Source organism: Bos mutus, chromosome 1, assembly GCF_027580195.1.
Source record: "Bos mutus isolate GX-2022 chromosome 1, NWIPB_WYAK_1.1, whole genome shotgun sequence".
NCBI classification, from domain to species: domain Eukaryota; kingdom Metazoa; phylum Chordata; class Mammalia; order Artiodactyla; family Bovidae; genus Bos; species Bos mutus.
The window spans coordinates 88,137,921-88,142,979 of NC_091617.1; the positions used below are offsets into that span (position 1 = coordinate 88,137,921).

Consider the following 5,059-nt stretch of genomic DNA (forward strand, 5'->3'; position numbering starts at 1 on the left):
AGGAATTTATCACTCCAAGTGTTGTTGTGAATTGCCCTTGAAAAAGATAGTGACAGACCTCCTCCTCTCCCTTGAATTATATTGCATCCCAGAGGACTGAAATGGTCATTAATTTTTAATATTATCTCTTCTCGGTGAAAAGTAAAATGAATTTCCTTACATATTCCTGTAGGATCGAAGTCCTAGAAACTCTGAGATTTCAAAGCATCTATAGTGAGTCTAGAAAATATTACCCAGCTGCTGAGTTCCTGAAGGAGATTATATAGCAGGAATATGAGCAATTATCACCCACACATCAATTACCATAATAAAAACTATGGAGGTCTGTACAATGCTTTCCTGTTTAGACAATATTTTTTCATCTTTTGATCTTGGAGAAGGCAGGGGTTGGGGGAGGGTAAATTACACTGGTTTGGGATTTGTGAGATACAGAGGACTGTATGCCAGGAATAAAGGCTGTGTCTATGTCTTTGCTGAAGCTAACAGTCTCATTAGATTAAAAAGACATCACACATTAAAAATTAGCTGTATGCCAAAGAGGGTGACATTAAATACCTTACAAGCAAAAAATATAATAAGTGTCAGAATATAAAAGAAGAAAAATTTAATTGTTCTTGCCTTGAGTGATCAAGGTAGTTATTATTGCTGAGGTATGGAAACTCCTTTTCAGAAAAGTCATATGTGATGCATGTCCCAGTTATACTCTGGCCCTTCTGCTATCCTCCCATCATCACCTCAGTGCACCTGATCCAGGCCTTTAGGAGCATCCCAAGTGGTTTCCTTTAGGAAGGTCAGCCAAGTTCTGGAATCTCACACTTCCTTGGCCATCTCTGGAAGTAGATTTTTTAGCAACTTGAGACCAGAGTGCTGTGCCCAGTGACCCTCCACCACTCTGTAACCAAATATTTCTCCTGCATCAAAACTAGCCAATGCCTAAAAACTTTGGTCATGCCTGAGTATGAAAAATATCAAACTATAAGCATGGGCAGTGAAAGTTGCTGCTGACACAGGGAGAAAACTAAGTGCATCCATTCATTCAATGAATACTTATGGAATACCTACAAGACATCTGGCACCAGGTGCTTATACACAGCATTGAAATATGAAGGGAAATGTAGCACTTAATTCTGAATATAGGACAGAAAATATTCACATAATTTATCTGCAGTAAGAACAAAGAAAATAACTTACTCCAATCCCCTTATTATGAATATCAAGCAACTAGACTTGTGGTTCAAGATGGTGGAGTAAAAGGACATGTGCTCATCTCCTCCTGCAAGAGAACCAAAACTGCAACTAGCTGTTGAACAATCATTGACAGGAGGACACTGAAACCTATCAAAAAAAGATACCCCATGTCCAAAGACAAAGAAGCCGCAGGGAGAGGATAAGAGGGGTGCAATCATGATAAAATCAAATCTGATACCCACTGGGTAGGTGACCCATAAACTGGAAAACAATAATATCAAAGAAGTTCCCCCACTGTCATGAAGGTTCTGAACCCCAGGTCAGGCTTCCCAACCAGAGGAATTGACAAAGGGACTGGGAATCTCCAGGGAATCTGTCTTGAAGGCCAGCGGGATATGACCGTAAAAATTCCACAGTACTGGGGGAAAACAAGACTCCAGTCTTGGAGGACACAAACAAAATCTTGTGCACACCAAGACCCAGAGGAAAGGAGCAGTGATCCCACAGGTGACTACATATTAAGTACCTAAGGCCATCAAAATCACTTACACCAGGTTGATAGGTAGTTAGGGTCCGAGCCAGATCTTAGAACTCAAATCATCTTTGCTAATTCATCATACCCAAAGGTTCCATGAAGACACTTTCATAACTTTTGCCTTGTTGAAATTTTCAATTCTCTTCCCTGAAAGAAATTGTGAAAAATGTCTCTCAATGCAAAAGTACTTTTTGTTATCTTTCTTCTTATTATATTCCATGGTTATAAATTCTTCATTATCTAATATTTATTCTTCAATGAAGTGGACATGAGTAACTAGGTAAACATCTACAATGTTTCACAAACCATTATAGGGGCTCAAATAATGGAAAAATTATTAAAGCTGTATTATTCAAGATAGCCACTGGCCAGATGTGGCTAATTGATTTTAAATTTTGAATTTAAATCACATAAAATTAACTATTCAGTTCCTCAGTTGCATTAATTGTGTTTCACACATTCAGTAGCCACAGGTAGCCAGTGGCTACTGTATTCAACAGTGAAGATATACAACATATCCATCACTGCAGTTCTATTGCCAAGTGTTGTATTAGAGTAATGAACCCACTTTCCACCCTGCATTGGAAAGAATAAATTAACTTGCAAAAAATTCATTTTTTCCAATACATTCTGCCTTGAGTAATAAGATATTTGCATAAAGATATGCAGGGAGGATTTTACTGAGAAGCAATACAAGGGAAATACAATCATCTCATGTTTTCTTGCTTTCCTATGTGCAAAACTGAATGCTTAAATGACATTCTTTAAATGCCACAGATGCTCAAAGTCTTTCTTTCATATAATGAGAGTTTGAAAGCTTTTCCATAAGTCATGTCAAATGGTTTATGGAGAAAGAGCATTATTCCTCCCTGGTGGCTCAGCAGCAAAGAATCCGCTTGCAATGCAGCAGATGCTGTAGGAGCCATGGGTTTGATTCCTGTATTGGGAAGATCCCCTAGAGAGGGGAACAGCAACCCATTCCAGTATTCTTGCCTGGAGAATTCCATGGACAGAGGAGCCTGGCGGACTACAGTACATAGGGTTTCAAAAGAGTTGGATATGACTTAGCAAGCAAACAATAACAGCAACAACCAAGCATTACCATTCACCATAATACTTACTCTCTAGCACATATATTAAATATAAAACAAGTAATATATACTAAAGAAAACACATATGATTATTTAGGAAGAAAAGTTATTTCCAAGTGGCTATGGCAGCCCACTCCAGTACTCTTGCCTGGAAAATCCCATGGATGGAGGAGCCTGGTGGGCTGCAGTCCATGGGGTTGCTAAGAGTCGGACACAACTGAAGCGACTTAGCAGCAGCATCAGCATTCAAATGAAAAACCATAAGAGGAAAAAGATAATATTTTTGACTATGAATATTAAATTGGGCACATCCTTTTTCCAAAAGTAGAGAATTTTGAAGAAAATCATGGAAACCTAAAAATACGTTTATGCAATACATTATAGTTGCAAAAATTTTAGAAAACCTAAATGGCTGTCAATATAATATTAACAAAACAAAATATTCACTTCTACAAAGATATCATATTAGATAGACATAAAAGAGAATGACCAAAACAAATGAAAACATTGTCTCCTCCCAAGAAGGAACAGTGTTATTTCACATAAAGGAAATAAAAAGTGTGCATATACAGAAAAGGAAAGATAACCCTAAATACTAATGTTGGTCAATAGTATTTATTTACCCTGTAAGTAAATAAATAAATAGTATTTATGTACCCTGGTCAATAGTATTTATTCTGGTTGTCTACTATCCTCTATTTCCCTCTTGCCCTCTCTCTTTTGGTCTCCTCACCTGTCTTTGCTGATTGCTTTTTTGATATTGAACATGTACTACTATGGCATGCATGTGTGCATGGTCAGCTGTTTCCAACTCTTTGTGACTCTATGGACTGTAGCCCATCAGATTCTTCTGTCCATGGGATTCTCCAGGCAAGAATGCTAGAGTGGCTTGCCATTTCCTCACTATTAGTATAATGTAAAATGTATTTTCTTAGCAAAAAAAAAAAATGATTTCCCTAACTGGATGCCATTTTAGTACAGAGTTCAAATAACAAATACATGATTGTATAAACAAACAAATAAACAGAAATAAATTTAATTAACTTTCCCAACATGCCTAAAATACAGTTTTGGGACGCTGTTAATAAATGAAATAGAGTTTACTTTTGAGTATACTATACCAAACAAGAAGTCCATGGGGTCGCAAAGAGTCGGACATGACTGAGCAACTGAACTGAACTGAATACCAAACAAATCTATAAAGAATCAAGCTTTTACTTAGTTACTGGCCTTCATTAATAGTATAAAAGGGCCAATGAGAAGAGCAAGGGGAATTTAGAAATAAAAAGAAAACTGCAACTAAGGATATATAGATTTATACTATGGCACTGTGTCCTGAGAGAGAGAACTATTCCCCAAGTTTGAGTTTTAATTAGATTTTTGAAACCTTTAAGGTGAAACAAAAACAAAAACAAAAAATCAATAATGGTAAACAAAGCAGTTTACATGCCCATTAGTCAGGTTACCAGCTTTGTGTATCTTTTTAAAAAAATATTTATTGTGCAAATTGCAGACAATAAATGAATTTTCTAAAGAATACCTTTTAAAAGAAACTGAAATATTGTAAAAATTCTTTCCTTTTACTTTGAACCTTAATGAGATCAGGTTCCTATGGTTATTACAAATTGGGGAGGGAAGAAAGAAGAATAGATGAAGTGGGTGGTGATGGGAGGAAAAGGCCTAAACCATTTCAGTAGAGTAAAGACCAATTTCATTTTAATATAATTTTTAATGGCTGTTCAAACTCCTATAATGCATCTACACAAAAGACTTCAGTTAATGTGTGTGTGTATTCTGAACAGTTCCCCTCTTCGACCCTCCAGTTTAATTTCCGTTCTTCAAATGAGATGAATGGAGCGTGAAGCAGGTCATATCTCAATGCTGACACATGGGTTGCTGATAGAACTCACAGCCTGGAGAAGAAGCCAGTTTGGAGATTAAATCAAAGCAGCTCTGAATAGATGGGAGGTCAGCCAGGGCCAGCTTTGACATTTGATAGGACCTTGTGATCAATCAGACCTTTCTTCACTCTTGCAGTCTTCCTTATGACAGTGGCCCTAAAAAACAGATGGGCTATGTTACAGAGTGCAGGAGAAGCACTAGATTGTGAAAGGAGATAGGTGTCAATACTATCAAAGGGACAACTGTTATTTGAAGCAGCCAGCAAATCAGAAGGCCCTGCTTTGCTGAAATTGCTATGCTAAAATGTGCCTTCCATGATGTGGAATTTGAGCCTTGAGAATGG

General features: G+C 37.2%; 1 long non-coding RNA gene across 1 annotated transcript; it reads right to left on the reverse strand.

The window, feature by feature from the left end:
• Positions 1-1,191: 1,191 nt before the first annotated feature.
• Positions 1,192-4,849, reverse strand: LOC138989890 (uncharacterized). Its single transcript, XR_011466053.1, has 3 exons — positions 4,725-4,849; positions 1,738-1,870; positions 1,192-1,273 (listed from the first exon to the last, which is right to left on the reverse strand). It is a non-coding gene; the product is annotated as an uncharacterized lncRNA (long non-coding RNA).
• Positions 4,850-5,059: the final 210 nt, after the last annotated feature.